The 26,001-nt window shown below is 39.4% G+C and overlaps 1 protein-coding gene across 1 annotated transcript in view; it reads left to right on the forward strand.

Annotated features, from left to right (window-relative positions):
• The first annotated feature begins 3,253 nt into the window (after positions 1 to 3,253).
• LOC126364901 (coiled-coil-helix-coiled-coil-helix domain-containing protein 1) overlaps positions 3,254 to 26,001 on the forward strand; it is a 70,347-nt gene continuing 47,599 nt past the window's right edge. The window contains exon 1 of the mRNA XM_050008095.1: positions 3,254 to 3,546. The gene's annotated coding sequence lies outside the window, so the exon portion shown is untranslated. The remainder of the gene's footprint in view (positions 3,547 to 26,001) is intronic.

Below are 26,001 nucleotides of genomic sequence, written 5' to 3' on the forward strand. Positions count from 1 at the left end.
CATATTCTGACGCGTTTTTTGTTGGAAGGGACCTAATTACTTTTGACACGTGTTTGGGGGCGACAAGTGGGAGTTCGTCTTCTGGGTCTTCCTCAGCGTTGAGGAAGACAGCCAGTTGACAGTGAACTACATCTTGGGGCTCTGCCACCTGGAATTGCTTCTCGAAAGCTTTGGCGAGGGCGTTGACCTTTCAGCATGGCTGTACACCATACCTGCTCGCTGTGCAGTGGCAGTATCCTAGTGCATCGTTTGGTGAATTGTCTGGTAGCTTGTCAGAGTGTGTGGTCGTCTGTTTTGAGGGTTGAGAGGTGGTTTTACCATTGCTAGTTACTGTGCTCATTGAGAGCCGCCTTCAGCTCTCTCTGTAGACTATTGAGCAGCCTCCTGGTGGCCTGATCTCTGGTGACCTTCCACTATTTTGTTATTCTATTTTTGTATGGGAGGGGGGTGGCCTCTTCCGCTGCCTGCAAGATGGTGCCTGTTAGGTCTTGTAGCGCTTGCTCTACCATTAGGTGGTTTCGCTCCCAGTCTGTCCATTTGGGGGACATGTGACACAGATGTCTCCCACATTGACCTCGAAAATGACAGGCTTGTGGTCACAGGACATTCAGTTGACTGTCTTCGCAGCCACAAACCCTGTGATCCTCCTAGTGAGAGGTACCTCTAATGTGTCAGGCCTACCTCCATTTTTAGGAAAATGAGTGGGTTCAACCGGACCCCATATTTCAAAGTGGTGATTGCGCGCTAGTTGTTGTAGTTTGGCACCTGCTCTGGAGGTTATTCTAGTGTTCTGGTCTGGGTACTTGGCACTGAAGTCGCCTCTGAGTAGGACTTTGCCATCAATTTGGCCTAAATCTGCTACATATCCCTCATCGATGTCATCATTTGGGTGTAGATAGATTGCAACTACTGTTAGGGTTCTGGTGGCAGTGGGTACTTCTACTATCACTGCTTCGATTGTCAGGCCCTGAATATTTGGTCATCTATCCATAATAGGGTTTTGTTGCTACTGATGAGGTCGCAGAGGGAAGCGACTGCTGCCTGAAGGGCAATGAGGATCTGCATGTTCTGTTTCTGGGCCTCCCTTAATTCCTTCATCATCTCCATGATGAGGTTCATGGTCTGGACCATAAAACCTAATAGCTGATCTGAGGGGAGAGACTGGAGGGCTGCTGAGAAGAGCCTTGTGCTCTCTGCTGCAGCTTGTGTTTGGGGTACCCTAGAGCTTTCTCTGTTCTGGGAGACCTTTTCATTATTGTTGTGTCTCTCCTGGAGTTGTTCTTGCGTCTGTGTTGGGTATTGTGGTGATACGGCTACGTTTTCATGGCTTCTTGTAGAAGAAACCCCTTCAGCGCATGTTTCCCTTGGTGTGTTGGGTCTTGGTTTTACCCAAGTCTTGTCTGTGTGTGTTGTCATTGTTTTTCTTTGTGTGTTTTTAGGGGTTGGTGGTGTCTTATTCGTGTGTGTGTGGGCGGGTGGGGGTGGGGGGGTCGTAATTTGCAGCCGTTGCCTGCTGTGTGTGTTTTTTGTGGACCTCACAACCTTGGTAACCTGCGTTTCAGTGTACATTTTCTAGTGTCGTGGGGCTCAGGACACTTTCTGCAGTGCACCGCCATATTGCAGTATGCAGCTATGTGAGTCAACCCCTGACACCTGCAGCACTGCACATTCTTATTTTTGCAGCTCAGGGGCTCTGTGGTGACAGGGACGGCCATAAACACCTTGGTCTCCCTTTTGTTTTGGAGGATACTGGGGAGAGTAACCTGATATAGTGACCACCTATTCTCTGCCCTGGGTTGTACAGCTTTGACGACCTACCCCTGAGCAGTTAAATCTGTTTTGATTGCCTGGCGAGACAGCCGTCTCGGAAGGCCCCTTATGACAATCTTCTTGTTTCTTGTTTTGGTTGTGGGGAATGTGTAGTGTTGTATGTTTTTGTCTGTAAGTAGGTCCTTGATGGTGTTGTAATTCTCGAAAGCGTTGAGTGTTATTTTTATCTTGTCTCCTTCGGCTGATTTAGCTTTAAAGTGTTTTCCTTTAATAGCTTTTTTTTTTTACGTCGTAGACTTCTTCATAGTTATGGGGAAACTCCACGATGATCACAGGGAGGTGGTGTGTATCGTGCTTTTGTATCGTTGCTTCGCGTGGTGTCTCTGACTCATCAGCCACCGCCTGAAACCTGTTTGGGATGGGTTCTACTCCCTGGGTCGGCAGAAGCTTCGGTTGGCTGAAGGTTTTCCTCGCCAACATGAATCCACCCGAATCCAGCCCGCTTTCGCAGTTCCCTTCCAAGGCAATGGTTTCCTGGTTCCCTCCCAGGCCGACAACAGGTGCTGCCAGTGGCCCAGGAACCGCAGGCTCCTCAGGAGCTGAGGGAGCAGTTGGGGGATGGGTGGTGCACTTCTTCCTATTCTTGGACTGTTTATCTTCGTGCTCCTTTTTGGCACGCTGCACTATGGAGGTTGTGGACTTGTATGGGGGGAATTTGAGGTATTTCTATCGAACTGAGGGTGAGATCAAGGCGGTGGGTTTGGGAAGGATGTCAGTCGGCTGATGGGACGTCTGCTTGCCTTTATATAGGGATTTGATGTAATTGGGGAGTTGATTTAGAGCGTTGGTAAGCAGGAGCGGACTTAGGAGAGGGGGATGAGGGATAGAATGACAAGTAATGATGATGTATGACGATGTTTGTGTTTTGTGTATTAACAGCATTTTGTGTATTCGCTGAAATGTCCAGTTCTGAAATGGAGGTTTCTGTCAGAGGAGTGCCAGTTACAACCTTCGTTGGCACTGGGAGATTTCCCAGTTGCATTGCTCGCACCAATGCGCTAGTGGTCAAGGAGGTCTGGATGGCGGCGGCGGCAACCTTCTCGTTGGTTCCACGACCTGACTCCAGTTCCTGGCCCACAATTTCCCTAATCTCGGGTAGAGCAGAGTCTGGCTCTTCGGCAGCTGAGATGCTCGAAACGGCCGGCAGCGCGGCCCGTGGTAACAACAAGAAGACTCGCTTTTTGTCGACAGCAGTAGACCGCCGCGGCACCAAGACACCGCTATTGCTCGACATTCCGAAACAAGGGAGATAGCACAATAATTTTGCTTTCAGGCGTCTTCAAAGCTTCCTCGCCCACAGATAGTCTTCTTGAGCGCCAGATTGTATTTTTACAAAAAAACGCAGTCGGTCGCTCCTACGTCCTTGGTATACCGAGGACGTAATCCGCAAGCAGGTGACTATGGCTCTAAGCAGTACCGTACGCACTCTTGCAGCTCAGCACGCGATCCACGCAGTACGGCTGGCACTGAGCTGCTGTGTGTTTACATAATTACCCAGAAACGATATTGGAGAATCCGTTTACGAAATCCAGTTTTGGGAGCCGTGACAGACGAATGAAGTTCCGATTGTAACAAGTCGTACTGGTCGTGTTTATTGCTGGGGCTGCTAAATGAGTTTACGTCTTCAAGAGCTATAAAGTCTTTGGCTGTTGTTTATCCACGCGATGTTTACAAACTGAGTTTGCTGTACAACACATTTATTTTTTCAAAAGAAGTGTGGGTAAAACGTTTTGTGCTACTTTTCACAGTAGGTTAAGTGTTGGTGCGACTAGGATATAGGTAGTTTTATTACAACCAGTCATATAATTAAATAAAAATGAGATGACTGTTGCTTTATTATAACAACTACTTTTGCTTTTTGCAATTACAGCGTACGTGGTACAGTTGTTCTTCTTTAGCACATATAGTACTTTTACTCCTCAGGTTGCCGGATTATGTATTATTGATAGTATCGTTACAGTGTGCTACATGTACGAATGTGATATCAGTGAAAATTTCTACCAAATTACGCATTTCTTCCCATTTACGTACTTAACTGACAGTGTGTTTCCCAGAAAGTCAGCTACGTAACATCACTTTTAATACGTAGAAGTTACGTCAGCTGTTGAATTCCCCTTAAAGTTTTTGTAATGTCTTGTGCGGCAGATGTACATAATATGCATTGAAGTACTCTCCGGAGATTTGTCAGTTATCTGAGAAAGCTTTTTCTTAGATTATGTTGCGGTTTTAGTTTTTATAACGAAAATGCATTAAAGATAGCGCGAGGAGGTAGACATCAAGCTACGCTAGAGATCAGTCTGTTACAAAACAACAATCTTTATTTCACATTCGGGCACTTATGCAGTTTAGGGGGTACATGCGCTGATCACGAGAAAATTATCTATTTTTGAAGGAAACGCTTATTTCTGAAGATATAACCATATATATTCATGGAATACAAAAAAAAATTATTTCAAAATTTGTGTGTTACAGTCATATCTAATGCCCTCGTTGCCAAAAAAGTACTTATTTGTCGTCGTCGTCAGTCCTGAGACTGGTTTGATGCAGCCCTCCATGCTACTCTGTCCTGTGCAAGCTTCTTCATCTCCCATTACCAGGATGTATGAATCTGTAATCATTACCTATGGGTAAAGAACTCTGTGAAGAAATATATTAAAGTGTCTGCAGCATATTGGCATAGCAACATGAATAGTTGGTGAAATCAGACAGTTAAATGGATTTTTTTTTTTTTTGCGTCCATATGAAAATAAGTACTTTTTTGGCATTCTGTACATATATATGCTTATATCTTCATAAATACGCGATTCCTTAAAAAATGGCACTTTTTTCGTGTTCAGCACACGTACCACCTAAACTGTATAAGTGCCCACATTCGTTGGCTTCGTCAACTCTCAACCGAATTTTGTCTAATGTGTGATACATTGCAGGCAGTCCAACTGGATATGATATGGTACAATGACGTTTCATCATTCCGTGTTTGGAGTATGATTTAAGTTCCCTGTATTCCTCTAGGGATATAGCTACTATGGCTCCTATGTATCGCTTCCTTAGGATTTACAAACACAGGACTTGCTTAACCATAGGGTACATAAAGGCACTTGGACTTTAATTTGACCCACACTCCACACAGAATTGGCACAGAAAGATACCTAGATATGCAGTACAATGAGAAATACCCTCTTCCATGCACTTCTCAGTGTTCTGAAAAGTATGGCTATAGATTGACTCAACTTCTCGGCAACTGTGCAAATATAGGCAAGTACAAGTGCACATACACATCCGTAACTTTTCTTCCAGCTGCTAAATACTGGAATACTTTCATATTACCCTCTGCATCACAAGAACTAAAGTGGTTGATCAATCAGTGAGAGTCATATTTTCACTGTAGCGTACCTCTAAGAGTGAAGATGAGAAGAATCACATGAAAAAAAAAAAAAAACTGAGGAATCACAGCACCTGGTTTATAAAAATTGCTAAAATTTCAACTATGAATAACACTTTATTCTGATATCAACTATTAAATTTAACTATAGATAGTGCTACCAAGAGAAAATTTTCCAAAGATAGGAAGCTTTATAATACCTGAGTTAATTTTATTTCAACTCCTCACTTAATAGCGGTTCTTGAAACTTTGAAACTTGGAGTCTTATCTTCAAGCATCCGCCAGTTCATGTTTTTTCAGCTTCTCCATTACCGTCACCTATTGGTCATATAAACCTATGATGATTTTTGCTGCCCTTATTTGTATATATTCAGTATCCTATGTTAGGCCCTTTTGATATGGGCCTCACACATTTGAACAGTATTGGAAGACGGGTCTATGAGCCCCTCCAATCATGTATGTTGCTGTTAAGTTCACATACCTATTGTCTGCTTGGTCTGTTATTATTCTGAACACAAGTCACAGTTCTGCATGCTCCTGTCCAGAGCAAAGTGTTTCACATTCCTTCTTGAGTTATGACAGTACTGCCTCTTTAGTCTAGTTTTCCCGACTTGTAGATTTTTCTACTTGTGTATTTACCCTTTGACTTTGGTACTCATTGTTGGTAGATCTGTGTAATGGTCACTGATAAAAATTTGATTGTAGACATCCTCAAAGATGTCTGGTCTAATAGTTGCCGTTACATTTAACATATTTCATTTCTGAATGGGCTTCTGAATTATCTGTTCTGAGTTATTTTCGAAGACGGAATTTTGTGTTCTATCATAGTATGTCTTGTCATGCCCGTGGCATACAAAACTATGGTCTTCCCAACCATTTAAATGATACAAGTTTCCTCCAATAATGGCATTATGATTGGAGAACATATGGTACATAGTAATGAGATGTTATTTTCTTAAAGTTATTGTTTACATCTGGGGTAAGTCTTAAGGTTGACAGAGTATCCAGTTATAAGTTTATGCCTATCCTTGATATTAATTCATACCCAAGCAATCTAACATACAGCTTCACTTCTATTTTGGTGCATTTGAGCTTTTTGTTTACTGTGGCAAATACAGTACTTCCACTTTCTGTTAGCCAATACTTTTGATATACACTTATTTTTAACCGAAAAATCTTACTACTACCATTTTTGGGTCTTAGAGAACTTCCTGCACCAATAAGTATGAGAGCTACAATGCTTCATAGTAATGTTTCTGTACTTCATACTGTGGTTTTAACGGTCTCATCTATGAAAATGGGAGTCATGTCTTTGGATCCAACCCTAATTCTTCAGGTTGTCCGTCTGCAATCATTATGTGGACTGAATGGAGAGTTATAGGCTCTTCAACAAGTTGAATGAGACCTAGAGGCAAACATACTGAGTGCTTGAGGTGATACTTTCTATCCTCTGCTGCAATTTCTGTAGGGTACCATTATTTGCCACATGTTTGTGCTGTCAATGGTTAACAACGAACCCCATACCCTTTTGCATTTGCTTCTCATTAAGGTGGGATGCAGTAGGCTTCCCAACAGATGAAATATGTTCCACTAGTTCAATCCTAGTGGGAGACAGCAACTGAAATATGTTGATTAGGGGGAATGGGTGTAATAGCTCTTTATTGTTCCTGTTTACCCTGTACAGAGTCCCATCTACCACTGACATACCTCTCACAGTCAACTTGATAGACAATGACAGGTCTTGTACTTCCTGGATAGTAGACTGTATGCACAAATGATGGTAGTAATTGAGGTATCTTTGGTATTTCTTTCTCGGTAGCCCTCCCAGAACATTCATTCACTATAGCTTCCAATCACATGACAGCTATTAGGGTGATTTCCAGCTACTTATAAATAGTAACTAACTCATATTGTGCCCAAGAGCAGCATTCAGAATGGAGCTGTATTATGGTCACTGAATGTTTTTAGTAAGGTAATCAGATACCTCTAAACTAAGCTTGTTGATACTCTTTTAGTTTCTGAATCTTTTGTGCTACAAGGACTAAAAGTTCCCTTCAAGAACTGAAGCAGCTACTCTTGATAAATTGATTTATATTATAACAAGAGAAAACTCTGGGATGAAATTGACTTACTGCCTGAAGGTACTTGGAACTTTGAGTCTCAAACTTTCCTTTTATTAACATTATGAACACTAACAAAAACATTTAGTTTTTGGTTAATTCAGATGAGTCGTTGTTGAAAGACTAATGACAAGGTTTTTTTTATGCTGACCAAGGATTAGTGCCTCCAAGAATGCTCTCCCATCAGGGAGAAAATTCTCCATGATACTATAACATCGCAGGGATCCTTCAACTTCATTGGTGAAAACTTCTCAGATCAGATACTTGTAGTAGTTTTATTCCCAACTCAATTCAGAGTTGGAAAAATAATATATTGTAAAATTACGAGACAGAACTTCAGTCAAGTTCTTACCTTCATATGGCGAAATTTCAGTACTGGTGACAGGTAGCTTGTGATACAAAATAATATACTGACGGTTAATCACTAAAAATACAGAGAGTCTAAAGTGTCATACACAAAAAAAGTTAAAGTGATGATTTCACTTTTATTTTATAGCAAGAAAGAAGCAGCAGGCTTCCACTAACCACCACATGTTTATGAAATAAGTAATCAGGCAAATGTTGGTTATAAAACAAAGAGCTAGTGTTGTTAACTGACCAAACAACTCTACTTCTGATGTATTGTCTCTGAAACACTGTGACTGCCAAGCTACTTTTATATTGATAGTGAAATGGTGGAACAAGGTCCAAGATGGTTCAAAAATCTGATGTACAGAATTACAGTATGCATCACTAGATCATTAAGTTATATAATCATGGAAAACATTTTTTCCTTCTCTGTTAACTTCTACAGGAATGAAAGTCTGCCTTATAGAAATCGGATTTCCAGAATGATACTCGTGTGTGTTTTGACTTGCTCTCTCTTAACATTTGAGATTTGAGGGTTGAAAATCCATAGATTATAAAGTCGAGTACTGGCTTTCATATGTATTTCTTACATTGTATGTTTCTCAGAATATGACAAAATATCTTGGGATATTGTTTCATATTCTAATGTTATAGTTTGGCTGTGACTGGAGGAAAACTGGTTGTGGTAATGAACTGATCTGTTGCATAGCCCGGGATCTAGGTTAGATTGAAATGTTACAATTTGGTTATGAGTTCACAAAGCCAACAAATTTGAGTAACTAACAATTCAGTCCCTTTAATCTCCAAACCAACCAACCGGCCAAATATTAGTATAAGAAAACTGGCTGTGGTGATGGACTGAGCATAGTCTAGTGATAGTTTTGAAAATGTGTGATATTTTTGAAAGGTCCCGATTTCCAAGGTTGTTATTATGTAGGAACCCAAGAGCACAATTTCAAGTGTACAGAATATTCTGTTTCATGTGATAACATTCTGCACAAATCATTCCATTATGCCACTATATAATTTTGTACACTCTGCATCAGGACTGTATTTATTGAACGCATTTTCTCATTGGTTCCACCACATTGTGTAATCGTCCTATTCAACATTCATTTTATCCAATTCCCATTGTTCACCGGGTCATTATCATGTCAAATCAACACCCCTATTTTACCACACCATTTTAGATTTTGCTAAAATTTAGTATACTTATAATGGGTGCTGAGGCTAAGAAAAAATCCAAATTTCAATTTTTTGTCTCAGACCATTCCTGAAATATGGCTATGTAAACTTTTCAAATACCAGCCAAAAATGTGAGAACAGACTTTTTTTTAAATTGCCCTAGGAGCTGCTGTAATTGAGCTAGAGAGCTGGGAAAGGTGTCATTTTGCATGCTCTTTCCAGGGATATACAACAGAACATACCTTCTAATAAATAACCTTTTCCAAAATACTAATTAATATTTTGATTTAATTTTTTTTACAAACAGTACGTCATTGAAAATTTTCAAAATATTTCCACAACTACTTCATACTGTTCTAAATCACATGGCAAAATATAAATGTGGGATGGTGATGGGTTCATTGTTAAAAAATTATTCCAGACACTTGTTTTTCATTAACAGCCATAGTTTGACAAAACTGACCTTTAACAAACAGGAATGCCATTAAAATTTACTGAAAGGTAAGTAAAAAAAGCATTAGAAATATCAAAACATCACCTTATTAAAACAAAACTAATCATCATATTTTATAATCGATTGCTTATTTTAATTTCATGCAACTTAACTAACAGTATATCAACTGATAAAACAAAAAAGTTTGAGCATTAACTACAAACTGAAATAAATTATGAAAACATACAAGTATTTGCATAATAGTTCTGGTCCATGATGTTTGGAACGAAACTATTAAAAAAATTAAATACATAGTGCTTGTTTTTGAGTACAGATATCTATACATAGCTAAATTTAACACAATAGGTACTAACAGTAATTTTTAAACAACTTTCTATAAAATATACATTAACACTAACCTGAGACAAAAATTAAGTTTTGAGTTGAAAGCAGTTTCCCAATAAATTGCCTTGGAACTTCACAGATTACATATTAGTAAAGCCGACTCGGTTTAGTTTACATCACTTTCATTAAGAATATATGTTCTCCCTGTCAGAGTAAATGGATTTACTTTTGTGAGAACATCCACAACTGACACCCACAGAACATCTACATGTGCAGGATAGGAGACTGATTTAGCTGGTCCATATGGATGAAGAAAAGTTATTTTCACTTCATCAGGTTCTTTGTTTTTTTTCTAAAATGTACCCAAGCCACCAGTTTCTGCCATATACAGTGGTGAAATAGCCTGATACATCTTGTAACTTCAGTTTGTCTGGTGATGCAGTTACTTCCCTCTCCCAGCTCTGCATATCACATGAAAAGTATTTTGACTATTAATTTTGATGTAGTGTTTGGAATGAAAGCAGGAAATTGCTGTGTTCCTTTGATTGTCAATGCCTCTTCAAGCCAGCTTTTTAATAATATTTCTGAAGCAGCATAGTCTTCTTGAGTGGAATACGCAAAATCAACATTTGTGATATTATATACTGCCCACTCAGATAGACCTCGTGAGGTTTGGATCTGATTTTGGTATGGCCTTTGCAAACTTGCACGAGCTGCCAGTCTCTTAACTGAATCCCCTACTCCATCACAAGTTCCTTTCCCATGTGCTGTGGCTGAAAAGTGCCACTCAGCTTTTATGTTGAAGTCTTCCTCGTGAAGGCAAAGGTTCAGGAAGTTTTTCTTATTTTTGAACTAAGCAGCAGAACCGTCAGAATAATAGTATATCTTTTTTGGAAGCTTTTGAAATTTATTTGTTAGATAAGAAATAAGCTTCTTTTGAAAGGGGTAACCCGCAACTGTATTGTGCTCCAAGCAATCGGAAACACTGACAAAGCTCATATGCTCAATTTTGTCTTCCTGTTTGTAATGTATAACAAAAGGATGAATGGTAATTTGTTGTCTTGTCCAGTGGTAACTCTGAGCTTCATCCCGTAGAACTATACGATAATTTTCCAAAAAATCATGTATTACAACAAGTTCAGATTCCATAAAATTTTCTCTTGTGGTGTTAACGAATGTTCATTGTTGCTTGGCAATGAAGTCATGCTGAATCAAAGGAGACATCTTACTATAAAATAAATCTATGAATTCTTCAGAAGTTTTCTGAACAATTTCCAGATTACAGTGGTCAACTGAAATCCACTTTCGGAACTGAACTCGTTCAATTAATTTTTCATCAAAGGAGTCTTGTAAAATTTTACGTATGACGGTTTCTCCTGGGCAATATTCACAGTTTCTTATGTTGCAATCAACCAATGATGGGTTGCAAAGCATTTTTGCAGTGCACTGCTTATAATTGTTTAAGCTGCTGTTTGTTACTGTATTTAGTTTGGAATTTTCTATCATTAATTTTATGCAAAATTGTTAAGGCTTTCATGGCCACTTGTTGACAAGTTGCCTATTGGCTTCTGTCTCAGGTTCTTCAGCTGACATTCATCTAATGACTTTACTGACGTTTCGCCAGCACGAGTGGTTGGCATTGTCAAAGCTTCGCCTTCCATTGCCGGTGGTGAACTGGAGCTGAGCTCGCGCCCATAGACTATATGTACCTGGCACACCAATGTCCGAGGGCTTCTCCATGGTCATTTCTGGTGCGGTTCTCCTCTTGCTACCTGTGATGGTCGTTCACTGTAGTACTGGAAGCCAGGATCCGTTTACCTTAAGGCTTTTCTCTTTCTTGTTGAAGTTGTTCACTTGTTTTTATATTTCTACAGCTTCTCTTAACAAGCGTATGTGATAGTGCTTCTCTACAGCCAGAACTTCCGTGTTGGCGTATTTTATTACATGGTCAGTCTGACTCAGTGTGTACTCTGCCACAGCCGATTTCTCCACCTGCCCCAACCTGTAATGTTACTTATGTTCTTTGATCCTGGTGTTGATTGATCGTCCAGTCATTCAGACATAAACTTTTCCGCATGTGCACGGTATACAGTACATTCCCTAGTCACAAGGGATGGCAAAAACCTAGGACACAGGGTTTATCGAAAACTGACACACACAGACCGATACCTGCACAAACTATCAAACCACAACCCGAGCCAGAAAAGAGGAATGATTAATACGCTCAGAATGCAAGCAGGATGAATATGTGAGCCGCAGCACCTCAAGACGCGAAATGCAACACCTGGAAAGTGTTCTGAGGAGCAGTGGGTACTCCACAAATTACATTAGAAGTGTGACAGAGCCAAACACTCGGCAAAGTAAGGAATTAGATAAAGAAATGTCGGGTACGGCCTTTCTGTTATACATTCCTAGAGTGACAGACAGAATTGGCTGTATATTGCGCAAACATGGCTTAAAGACGATTTTCAAAGCGACAAGAAAGATCAAAGAGTGTCTTAGATTGGCAAAGGAGAAAAGGGACCCACTTGCAATGTCGGGAATATACCGTATACCATGCACATGCAGAAAAGTTTTTGTCGGAATGATTGGACGATCAATCAACATCAGGATCAAAGAACACAAGGCAACATTACAGGTTGGGGCAGGTGGAGAAATCGGCTGTGGTAGAGCACACACTGAGTCAGACCGACCACGTAATAAAATTTGCCGACACAGAAGTTCTGGCTGTAGAGAAGCACTATCACACGCGCTTGTTCAGAGAAGCTGTAGAAATACAAAAACATGCAAACAGCTCCAACAAGAAAGAGGAAAGCCTTAAGGTAAACAGATCCTGGCTTCTCGTACTACAGCGAATGACCGTCGCAGGTAACAAGAGGAGAACCGCACCGGAAATGACCGCAGAGAAGCCTCCAGACGTTGGCGCACCTGGTACATATAGTCTACGGCTGCAAGCTCAGCTCCAGTTCACCACTGGCAATGGAGGGTGAAGCTTTGACAATGCCAGCCACTTGTGCTGGCGAAACATCAGTAAATTATTGTATGAATGTTGGCCGGAGAACCTGAGACAGAAGCCAATAGGCAGTTTGTCATTAATTTTATGTTTTGGTGAGTTGTGCACACACAGACAGTGTGTGTGCCACTCCAGCCAACAGATACACAATGTTTCAGTCTCAACTCAACAAATTTAGAGAAATCTATTTTTATTTTAGGAAACTTGTCTTTGAAATGTTTGTAAGCTTCTTTAAGGTTACACAAAATAAGTCTTTTTGATATTTTTGTTTTACTTCCACTTGTTTTTGTAACTGTCACAGAATCTTTAGTACCTGGCATTGCCCGGCCAACTTCATCATTTTCATAAAATGAATGTACAGTTTTGACAGTTTCTGTGGGTAAACACTTCCCTGGTGTTGGGTTTGGACCTTCCATGAATCATTCCTCTTTCAAAATTTCTTTAGGCTGCCGAACAATGTAATTAGGAGCATTAAATTCTCTCATTATTTTTTTCACTTTTGATTTGGCATAACACCTAGATGTTACTTTTTTCTTATCAATTGGGGACTCACCTAGTTCTTGAAGTGATGTGTTAAGTGTTTGAACAACCACTGAATATGCAGTGAAGTCAGGGTCTTGGTCTGGGATGATTATCTCTGATCCAGAAGAATCAACACTTTTATCACTGATGGGCTCTGGTGTACTTTTCAATGTGTTACCTCTTTCCTACATCTATCACAAATTCTGCCACCACTAGGTATTTTGAAATAATTTGGTCATCCATGCTGTGCCATTTCTCAGTTTTTTTCCTGTCTCTAATAAAGTGTTTTGACTTCTTCAATGGATTAGAACGCTACACTCTTACAGCACTGCACTTTTTCTTGGTTCCATATTGATGCAAAAACCACTTATAAACTCTCCCTTGTAAACGAACTATTAAATATACTAGATACAAACTGGTCAACACAGAGGAAACAATTGATTTGCACTAAAACCGCCGTAGGCACAGTAAGCCTTAGACGGTATCAGTCTTACATCCACTCAACAATGGCTCCAGTCTTTGAGTGATTGTACAGACATCAAGCACTGTGCTTGTTTCAACTTGTTCACAGCCTGCTGCATACATAGACAGGAACACAAGCATGCTCAGCCTTCATACAGTGGCTAAAGCCTTTGCTAATGAAATCTGCATTTTTGGAGCATCAATAATCTACTAACAAGTTTTCACACTTTATTTAAATCTTAACTATAGGTCCCACACTCAACATTTCGTTCTGCCAGTTAATAGACTATTAGTTTAAACTGTAAGAAACTAAAAAAAATAAGCAATCAATTACATAAAATGTTGTTTAGTTTTGTTTCAAGAAGGTGATATTTTGATGTTTCTAGTACTTTTTTACTTACCTTTCAGTATATTTTAATGAAATTCCTGTTTGTTAAAGGTCAATTTGATCCAACTACGGCTGTTAGTGAAAAACAAGAATCCGGAATAATTTTTTTAATCAATGAACCCATCATTATCCCACATTTATATTGTGCCATGTGATTCACAACAGTATGAAGTAGTTATGGCAATATTTTGAAAATTTTCAATTATGCACTTTTTGTAAAAAAATTAAATCAAAATATTAATTATTATTTGGAAAAAGATTATTAATTAGAGGCTATGTTTTGTTGTATATCACTGGAAAGAGCATGAAAAATGGCACCTTTCCCAGCTCTCTAGCTCAATTAGGGCAGCTCTTCGGCAATTTTAAAAAAGTCTGTCCACACGTTTTTGGCCAGTTTTTGAAAAGATTAAATGACCATATTTCAGGAATGGTTTGAGGTAAAAACTTGAAATTTGTTTTTTTTTTCTTAGTTTCAGCACCCACTATAAATATACCAGCTTTCAGCAAAATCTAAAAGGGTGAGGTCAAATTTGTATTTAAAGTGTGTTGATTTGACATGGAATGACCCAAGTGCAGCATGCAACAGAAAGTCCATCAACACCCTAAGTGCACTTGTATTGATTTGGGAATCTTTGTAGAAGTGTAAGGGGTCAATACCCAAATCTCTGCTTTCATGAAGGTTACAGAGATGTGTTGCACTTTTCATGTAACAAATTAAATACAATCTTATGATGTGTAACTTCGCATAGGAATACTCAACTGTTAAAAATACAGTATGTCACAGATTGTTAGAGGAATTCAGGGAAGTGAGAATGAGATCACTGCTGAAACTTCCTGGCAGATTAAAACTGTGTTCCCGACCGAGACACGAACTCAGGACCTTTGCCTTTCGCGGGCAAGTGCTCTACCAACTGAGCTACCTAAGCACAACTCACGCCTGGTATTCACAGCTTTACTTCTGCCAGTACCTTGTCTCCTAGGTAGGAGGAGTTTTAATCTTCCAGGAAGTTTCATATCAGCGCACACTCCGCTGCAGAGTGAAAATCTCATTCTGAGATCACTGCTATTTGCAATGTATGTAAAAGAGTTATCAGCCATTTTCAGTAGTTCATATGCAGTCAGAATCTCTGACTCTATGAGATGCAACAACAGTAGAAAACTTGCCTAGTTCAGGGAGAATTGATTTCTGCTGCAGAAACTTACAGTTAACTCTAGATATAAGAAAATGTGCTGTAGTGTTCAAAGGCGTACAAACTTACAGGTAGGAGTGTTGTAAGTATATCAGAAGTTGTAAACCGTTTTCCTCGGTCAGCTAGCTTGGCGTGACCATCAAGAACAGTATAAAGGAATATGTTACAGTCACTAGTGAAAGCAGACATACAGTGCACTTTTATTTAATTGGATAGATAAAAAATCTACTCACTTAGTGTTGGCAGAACACACACATAGAAGACAGCTGTATATGCAAGTTTTCGGAACCAGTCGCTCCTTCTCCAGCCAGATGGGTTGAAGGGGAAGGAAGAAGGGTGAAGGAAAAGGACTGGAGAGGCCTAAGGAAAGTGGTAAATTTCAGGGAATTCACCCAGAACCACGGGTCAGGGGAGACTTACTATACAGAATGAGAAGGAAAAATTGATTGTTGGGGACTGCATTGGATGAGATTTGAAAACTTGAAAGCTTAAAGGTGGACCAAGCGAGGTGGCGCAGTGGACTCGCATTCGGGAGGACGACGGTTCAATCCCGTCTCCGGCCATCCTGATTTAGGTTTTCCGTGCTTTCCCTAAATCGCTTCAGGCAAATGCCAGGATGGTTCCTTTGAAAGGGCACGGCCGATTTCCTTCCCAATCCTTCCCTAACCCGAGCTTGTGCTCCGTCTCTAATGACCTCGTTGTCGACGGGACGTTAAACACTAACCACCACCACCACCGCTTAAAGGTGGAAGACTGGGTAATATGCAGACAGAGATTACTGCTTAAACATCATACATGAGTTAATAGGAGTGAAACACTACGTGCATTGCACGTAACAGAGGTGGGAGGGAGGGCGGTGAAAAATAGATGTGAAAGACATTGAAACATATATAAAAAATGATACAGAGTGAAGCAAAGAATAGTTAAAGTGAAGAAATGCGGAGACGGAAGAAATTAATGTAAATTAAGGCCAGGTGGTTGGCGAGAACCAAAGACATGTTGTAGTGCTTATTCCCACCTACAGAGTTGTAACTGGTGTCTGGCAGACGAATCCAGATGACATGTTTGGTGAAACGTGCTGAGGTCATGAATGTCAGATTGCAGAACATGCTCTGCAACAGGATATTGCGAGTTGCTAGTATACACCCTCTGCCAACAATCATTAGCACGACTACAATCAAATTAGGATGAATGGGCATAGGCAGAGGGTGTAACTCGCAATATCCTGTTGAAGAGCATGCTCTACAACCTTATATTCGCGACCTCAGCACTGTTTCACCACACACGTCACTGGATTCTTCCACCAGACACCAGTTTCTCAGAGCTCCGCAAGTGGGAATGAACGCTAAAACATGTCCTTGGTTCACGCCACCCACCTGACCCAATTTACGTTAATTTCTTCCATCTCAGCATTTATTCACTGTAACTACTCTTTGCTTCACTCCATTTTAGTTTTCTATATCTTTCTTGTCTTTCCTGTCTGTTTTTCACCACCCCCTCCCACCTCCATTATGTACAATGCACTTAGCTTGTCACTCCCTCTAACTCATTTCTATCTGCAAATTAGCCAGTCTTCCACCTTTAAGCTCTCAGGTTGTCAAATCTCATCTGATGCAGTCCCCAACAATCAGTACTTCCTTGTCATCCCATATGCTAAGTCTCCCCTGACCTGTGGTTCTGGGTGACTTTCCAATAATCTACCACTTTTCCTAGACCTCTCGAGTCCTTTTCCTTTACCTTTCTTCCTTCCCCTTCAACCCTTATGACCGAAGAAGGAGCCACTGGTTCCCAAAGCTTGCATATTACAACCATCTATTATGTGTGTGTTCTGCTGGCAATTGGTGAGATTTTTTATCTATCCAAGTAAATAATTTTGACAATAATTGATTGTTTTTGTTATAGGCTACACTTTATTTGATGGTTTCCAAGCAGGTATAATTTGTCTACCAGAAATTCTTGTACAGAATTGTCATATGCCCCATGTCTGGTTACTGTGTTGATGTGACATGAGATCTTGGGAAAGTCTGAAACAAATAGAACATAATTTGTTTGGTTTAATTTAGTCAGTGACAGATGCTCTCAAATGTAAGCAAGTTAATAAAGTTCTCAGTGAGGTGGTGGCATGCTTTGCTAAACCCATGTTGGCAGTCAGTTGTGAAGTATTATTTTTCAGATTGGGAAAACAATTATATAATAACAGTCCTGCTCTATCACTCTTTTATAGTTATTGTTAGTTGCCACACTGCTGAATATAAACCAACAACAATCAAATTGATAGTGTAGGGAGGAGATTACATGAAAAGAAAGCAGTAACTATGGAACCACATATTTTAGAACAAACAAATTCCTTGATAAACAATGGAAAGTCCAGGTTGGAATAACAAGACTATGGAAAGGTTGGATTGCTTCTCACCATGTGGAGAAAGCATTGGGCTACAGACAGGCACAATGAAAAAGACTGCTAGAATATTAAAGCTTTCAAACAAAGTTCGCCTGCACTAGAAAATGCATACATAAGTACAACTTACACAGACACGGCCACTGTCTCTGGGGGCAGTCACGGGTCAGGCTCTAGTGCTCTCAGACAGTGGCTGTGTGTGTGTGTGTGTGTGTGTGTGTGTGTGTGTGTGTGTTTTGTACTGCAGAACTGCAAAAGAAGGACTTTGAAAGCTTTAATATTTCGGCAATCTTTTTCATTGTCTCTGTCCACAGATCACAACTCAGCACCTTCTCTGTACGGTGTGTGACAATATATCCTTTTCAAATTCATTATTAACCCATATTTTTAGTGAAATAACGATAGGAATTAATTCTTTGGCACATACCAAAGTGTCTTACCTGGTTGGAAAATAAATTGTATGTTAATTATGTCATGTGGGTCCCTCAATGCAGGTATATGTCTACTTTATATATATCTATGGAGAAGCAGAGTGATGTTCTGCCCGTCTGAAAAGGAAGAGTTCTGTACCAGCCAGTAGCATTCAATGTTTGCATTTTTACTCGTACATTCTAACGTCTTCTGTAGCTTCTGGGACACTCATTTTCACCTGTTTTATGCCACTGATTGTACATAATGTTATACCTATAGCAGTGGAGGCTGTTCCTGGCCATTAAGATTTCCCTTCCAGCTTATCAACTCTTCACTCCTGTCCCTTCAGTGTGTTAGGTTTCATCAATGGCTCCCAGTTGCCATTTACCTTCACATACTGGAAGTGTAGTCTGCATCCAGTGACACTTCATGGAACACAACATTGCTGAGTGTGTGTAGCGAACTGTGTTTTAGCTGCACCTCACAGTGTCCAGTGACCTCATAACTTCCCACAAAATCATACAAATACACGAGTCTTAACATTTTTTAGGGATACGAAATTGAAAGATAACATAGGCTCAGTTGTAGCTAAAGCAGATGTCAGTTCATTGACAGGATACTGGGGGAAAGCCATCAGACTACAAAAGGAATTGCTTATAAATAACTTGTGCTTCCTGCCTTAGAATGTTGCTGAAGTGTATGGAACTCCTACCGAGTATGACTAATAGAGGGTATTGAAGAAATACAAAGAAGAGTGGCATGAACAGTCACAGTTTTACTTGACTGATGGAAAATTGTTACGGAAATAAAACTTGAAGATAAGACCAAGTTATCTTGGAAAAACCTACCTATAAAGTTTTAAGACCCAGTATTAAGTGGAGAATGCTGAGATATTCTTCAGCACCCTACATATCACTCCTATAGGGACAAGGTACACTAATTATACTGCCCACAGAGGCATTTAAGCAGTCTTTCTTTCCACTATCTATATGTGATTTGAACAGGAAGAGACTCTAACATTAATACAAGGCTAAGTGCCCTCTGCTATGCAGCCCACACTGGTTTGCAGAGTATTTATGTAGATGTAAACTAAACACTATTGTAAGAGTAGAAATGCAGCAGATACTGTAATAGTCGTTGGTTCCAGGTAGTAAAGGGATTTAGCAGTTGTTGAGGGAGAAATGGTAGATGACAATTTTATGGCTGTCTTGTCAGAGGATTTATGGAGAGGGGCTTATGGATACCTCGATGAACACAGACATCAAAGAATTAATAGAACTTGTAGCCTATCTGACTATGAGAACTTAACTATACAAACTCCCAACAATATCACCCCAAGAAACAGTATCGAGCCGAGCAGCATGCTCTTCTCCAACCCAGGTCACCAGCTTAGAAGAGGAAGTCGAGGAACCATGTACATTTAATTTCATTTTTACAAAAGTTCATTATTCACAAGAATCAACAGTGGTATGCTAGATTTTTCAAATGCATAAAGTTGCATGTATTAAATATTAGGCTGATCATTGTTGGACATGGTCTAAGGTGCATGCTTGTGTGAATGAATATATATGTTTGTGTTTCTTTTTCTGTTGAAGACTTGGCCAAAAGCTAATGTATAAGTGTCCTTTGGTAGTGTCTTTTTGCAAAGTAAACATGTCATACTTATGGTAAGTTGCAATCTATCTTTTCCGTACCTGCTGGTGTTCCAACCTAGAGTTCCCATTGTATGATTCTATCATTAATAGCTATTCTCCCAAAAAAAAAAAAAAAGATTTCTTCCAAATGGATTTATTTTTCAATTGCAACCTGAAGCATAATTGCATCTGAATCTGTCACATAGCCTTCTAGGGATAGAGGTGATAAGTGTCAGACATCACAGAAAATGATACTCCAGAATTAAATATTGCCTCGATGGTTTGGTCTTTGGTGAGGCTGTCACTGCTTTCCATGGAGTACATTCATCTGTGGTAAGAAATAACTGTGGCACACTGTAGAGTGACATCAGAGTAGGGCAATGTAGTTAATTCCATGGATCAGCTGTAATCATATGCACTTTATTGACACACATAGAATTGCTCTGTTGTATGATTTCATATGGCATAATAATCATTGAACACCCTCATTCTTTCTTTACAGCAAAATATGATGTGTCCAGGGCTTTCACAGTAGAAACAAACCCATGTGTTGTCTTCTGTTCCTAAAATGTCTATTATTGTACAGAGCCATCGGATTGCCAAGCGAGCCAATTTCGTATGTGTCATTGAGAACATTAAATGGTGTCTGATGATTGTGACATAACTGCACGTTCTTTGACTCCATTCCTCAAATTGGCCTGCCATACAGAGATCTGTACCAACGATCAACAAACCACTTGTTGAATTTGATCTGCTACCTCCTGACTGAAGTTCAGCATTCAGTGGTGCTACTGTTGGTAATTTGCTTTCAACAGCACCAGACATAATAAAACTCCATATCTCCTCATCTACAATTAGCCATGGGAGGTCCTGATGGTCTTCCATGACTGCCATTGGTACAAAATTTAGAAGTCTGTCAAATGCCTTGTGTGCTACCTCGATGTACAAAGTCTATTTAGAAAATTCCAGAACATTTGTAATTTTGCACCAACGATGTGTTGAAGTGAAATGCAGTTTGCATCCCTGCACACCCCTTTGCTTACTGTGTAACTGCCGGAAATTTCGTTGTTGATATGTCTGTTAGTTATTGTTCAGTGCGGTATTGAGTAAGATGCTGTGTTGCACAGTCTGCAAATTTCGAGACGGCAAAGTTAGAGGAGCAATGCATCTGCATTAAATTTTGACAAAATTTTGCATGCCAGTCAAAGACTCACAGTCTGAAAGACTGCAGAAAAATGCAACATTTCAGTTGGATCATGTCATGAAATCCTGACACAGCATCTTGGAAAGCATTGCGTTGCCACCAAGTTCATCCCATGGCTCATGAGTCAAGACCATAAAGATCTTCACCTTACAATCCGTGAAGAGCTTTTGGATCACGCGTATGAGAACGAGAATCATAACTGGTGATGAGATGTGGATCTATGGTTATGATGCTGAGACCAAGGTTCAATCTTCACATTGGGTTGGGAGAGGTTTTTCAAGACCAAAAAAGACCAGGTCAGGTCAAATGTCAAAGCCATGCTGATAGTTTTCTTTGACTTTGAAGGTTTAGTTCATCATGAATTTATGCCACAGGGATAAACTTTAAATTGATAGTACTATCAGGATTTGTCATGACATCTGCGAGAAAATGTGAGAAGGAAACAGCCTGAAATGTGGTGAGACAATTCATAACTTTTGCATCATGATAGCACACCTGCTTATTCACCCCTTTGGTGTGTGACTATTGCACAAAATAAAAAAAAAAAAATTGAAAGGATGAATATTTTTGCAATGATAGATGAGGTAAAAGAAAATTCGCAGATGGCTCTTTACATGATATAGCAAGAGGCATGCCAAGACTGTTTCCAGAAGTGGAAATGACATTGGGAGGAGTGTATCAATTGTGGAGGAGAGTATTTCTTGTGTTAGGGTTACATCCTTCAAAGGAGCACTTGTTAGGTGTTCCCTGACGCACGCGTCATTTGATGTGGAACTTTACCATTTTTTTCAATTTAGAGTACACTATATGATACAGCACTAAAATACTGGTGTGTCATCTCCCTCTGGTGTCATCTCCCTCTGGCACACGTATCCTCTGTTATTTTTTGGCTATACAAACTTTCAGCCAATTGTCACCAAATCTTTTCTTAACTTTGGTGTAAGTTTATCCCGGATTTGAGGTTTTCCTCATTTTTCTCAGACTACTGCTAGGCTGCTCTGTCCAAATAAAAGCAGATACGGGCAGTACTCATCTTGCTATCTTACCTTTGAAATTTGAATCTCTTTAGTCATTTTGTCGAGTCCTGGCCAGCATCTTTCAGAAACACTGCTGGACACCTGGTAGGTATCTGACTAACCTATGCTTTTGCATCCATTGGTATCTTGATAGTGTGGACCATAGGAGAAGTGTACTATTTATACTCAGGTTTCTGCCCATGAAAGTGACAGCATTTGTGTGGCATTATTGTGGAGCCATGGCAATGTTAGTATGTGAGGCACACAATGTCTCCACCAATCATGTCACGTTTATTGAACACAAGTGACAGTACACACTAAGCTGAACAACCTGCCTCGGCAGACAGTGATCCTGTTTATTCTTACTTAAAATGTTCTTGCAAATTCCTGTATTCCATAAATAAGTAAATCTCAGAATATTCCACAAATCATATATGTTAAATGACAAATTGCAGGAGGAAGGAATAAAAACTGTTCTGCACATCACTAGCCAACCACTACAGCTGCTACACTAAGATGGATGACACGCAGCCCACAGCAGTATGAATTAACCATGAATACATAGGTTTGCCTGTGCAATGCCTTGTCTGCTTCTCGAGTCACCTCTTTAGCAAGTGTATAAAAACTTGCAAAATCAGTTCAAAACATACTGGACCAAATTCCAGATTTAACAGGTTAAAGAAAGAAAACCTAGAAAACATGTCAAAGGATAAATATTGTGAAATCAGATTCACATGAGATCAGTTTTTTGTTAAATGACCATCAGATGCTTAATGTATAAACATTTTGTGAGGCCTGAACTGCTACACTGAAAAATTCCTAAGTTGTACTAGGGTCACATCAAAATAGTTCTGTGTTTTGAGCCAACAGTTACACAGCTCCACAGCCATGCAAACGTTACCCAACAAGACATAAACGTCAAAAGACCACAACCCCTGCTCTGTGTGCATATATAGATCTTCTGTTTTGTGACCAACCATTGCAGCCAAGGGAGCATCTTAAAACTAGACCACCATTATAATGTGTACACATATTACAATCTTTACATATTTCAGACATACATAATATACATTTCTAAACAATCTGCAGACATTCTGTCTGGATAGACACATGGGTTAGAATCCGCTTCCAGGATTCGGGTAGGCACGCTGGTCCCAGATCAAATCCAGCTGCTGAATTAATAATGAGGGGCAGCATGCCAGCAAGCCTAATGTGGTTTTTGACAGTTTCCCATATCTGACTAGGCCAATACCAGGCTGGTACTCACCTCCCACCTTAGTTATATGATTTGCGAACACTTCAAAAACGTTCACACACTTTTACATGGATAACACTACAGGCAGGCAGTTGCATTACACAAATTCCATTGTGGGAGGAGGAGGGGGGAGGGTGCAAAAGGAGTAATGATGAGAAGGGCATCTGGCCTCCCTGTAATATAAATGTTGCCAAATCTGATAATAACCATGCCAATCCCAAGCAGGTATACGGGGTAAAGACAAAAGAAAAAGAAGGAGATAATTTTCAGCCTGATAATGTTTTATTGCACATTAAATATTACTTTTATTTATATTTTGTACATCTTAAGACAGAATGGAGAATGGCAAGAGGTGATCAGACTCGTGTCTTTATTCAGCTTGCCACTGCTACACTGTGCTACTCAGACATCTTAAAACCATTAACTTTTTAAAATTCTTACTAAAGAAACATAAACAAATTAAGAGAACAGGATAAATCATCCATGTGATGCTAATCTATTGTATATCAGGGGAGAAGTCATTGTTTTGGCTCTGTTTCAATAAATATTAAATAAATTATTTGTAACAATTAGAGTTATTGTTCAATATTAAGATAAATACAGTCACTTTATAGCTTAACTCAAAGACCTACCCAACGACATGTCTCACACATATCTAGTGTGTCTGTAACTTATGTTACTGTTGTCATAAGCCAAACATTTTTGCACATAAGTGTTAATAACTTTGTTAGTATTTGGTTTATAGGTGTGGTAATAGTTTTATGAAATTCGTCTATCTGTTGTTGTTTAAACTCTGTCATCAGATTTTCTTAGCTCGTTTGGAACTGGTTTTCAAGTTTTTAGTGAATATTCAGTGCCTTTAGTTTTAGCACAGTCAGACCACAATCACATTGCTCAGCATTCCCAGGTCTGTGATGGTACAGTTTATCTAAACATCACAGAAATTCCAAGTTGTGTCTGCCCAGCAGCTCACTGGATAGTGACCCTCACCTCCTCTCATGGCTTGTTGCAGTGACTCAGAGCACTTCCCAGTGCTCACTTACCCACCTGACGTAGCTGCTGCATGGCAACTTGCCACCTACATTATGCTCAACCAAACCTACCATTTAATGTACGTATTGCTCAAGAAGTTACAGGTTCTTCCTGTAATACAGAGTGTAACTGTTGTACTTCAAAGTTTAGATTCATCTCAAACATTGACTACTAAATATCATTCTGAATGTGTTCAGTTGCTTTCTTCAAAACTATTACAGTAATCTTCATACAACAAATATTTTATCCTCCATATTAAAGTTGAGAATCCTAAGAACAAGATTTGAATTCAGAATAAGAGTTAACAGCTCCAAATTAGAGGTCAAAATAATGGAATTAACTTATCTTTTTCATTCCTGGGATGATACACTACTGCAGCATTGCCAGGTGACTGACAGTTTTATGTAGGGAGACACATCACTCTGCTAGAGTTATGTGTAACACCACAATCCTAAGATACACAAGTTCGTAGAGGAATATCTTTTGTAAACTGCACTTTTTTAGAAAAAAATGAAAAGGGGGGGGGGGGGGGGGGGGGGAGCAGCTGAAGAGACAATGTGACAATGTCAACAAACACTGTGTTTGTCCATGGATGCATCACTACTACCTGTAAAGTGATGCCTGCTAGAATGACAATTAGAGCGAGGGCATATTAAGTTAAAGTATTTGGTTTGTTTTTAGTACACTGTCGAAGGACTGAACAGGCTGGAAAGTTAACATCATGACCTAGTCCCCTTACCAGGTGCTAAGAGATCTACATTGGTTTAGCTGATAGTGAAGAGCTTGATAAGTCACGTTTTTTCCGCTCTTACATCAGTTCTTCTCTTGAACCTTGCAGACTGCGTAGAATGAACTCCAAAAAGGGGATGCGGTCATAAGATATTGCACTATTTTGTGAAAATGCCTAAATTTATTATATTTCCTACTGCATGAGCTCTTTCAATATACATTACTTGTAGAAATCACCTCTTTTTTTTTTTTAGGATTTCACATCTCATTCAGTAAGAGCAGAAACCTCATAGGATCACTTTGTTGTCTGTCTGTCCTCCTGTTAAGATTTCTGTCAAATACTAAGGTCTGTGTTCCCTTGGCAGTGTAAAAAATTTAAGTTCCTATGTGAATGCAGTAAAAATGTATCATATGACCATTTATGTCACATGTCTTGATACTTAAAACTCACTAATCAATATCTACAGCACACTAAGGATCAATAAATTTAGCAAGAAACAATGTTCCACAGTACAGGTAAAAGAAAAAAACTTAAAAAATCATTAATTTGTAATTATATCACATTAAGAAAACATTTTTTTCTCGTTTCTTATCTGTTTGTCTGCCTGCTTGCCTGTTAAAACACCATTTTTCCAGGAACCAGTTGAGGTATCAAGTTGAAATTTATATCAAATACTGAGGTCTGTGGTCACTTGGCAGTGCAAAAATTTCAAGCTTCTAAGTCAGTGCAATCAAAATATACTACTGTACCATTTATATCACAAATTTTTTGGTACTTGCAAACTCACTCATCAGAATCTATAGATGAAGTATCTGTATCTTTCTATATGCATAATTAAGTTTGTACGGATCCCTCAGAGCATTAGTACTACTAACACTTTCTGATGAGAAAGATGGTTTGTTACAGAAACCTTCACAATTCTTCAGATTTGCATTTTATCAAACTTTTAAAGAACTCCTCAATAATATTTGCCAAACACAAAATATTATATGTTTCTCCACAGACCAGTTCTAATTAAAAATACTCTTGATTTTGAGAGCATATTGTTTGTATTGTGATATTTCATAGTGGTGCTGCATTTATTATCAGTCTTTCATCCACAA

The sequence above is a fragment of the Schistocerca gregaria genome, chromosome 1 (assembly GCF_023897955.1).
Source record: "Schistocerca gregaria isolate iqSchGreg1 chromosome 1, iqSchGreg1.2, whole genome shotgun sequence".
In the NCBI taxonomy this organism is placed as follows: Eukaryota; Metazoa; Arthropoda; class Insecta; order Orthoptera; family Acrididae; genus Schistocerca; species Schistocerca gregaria.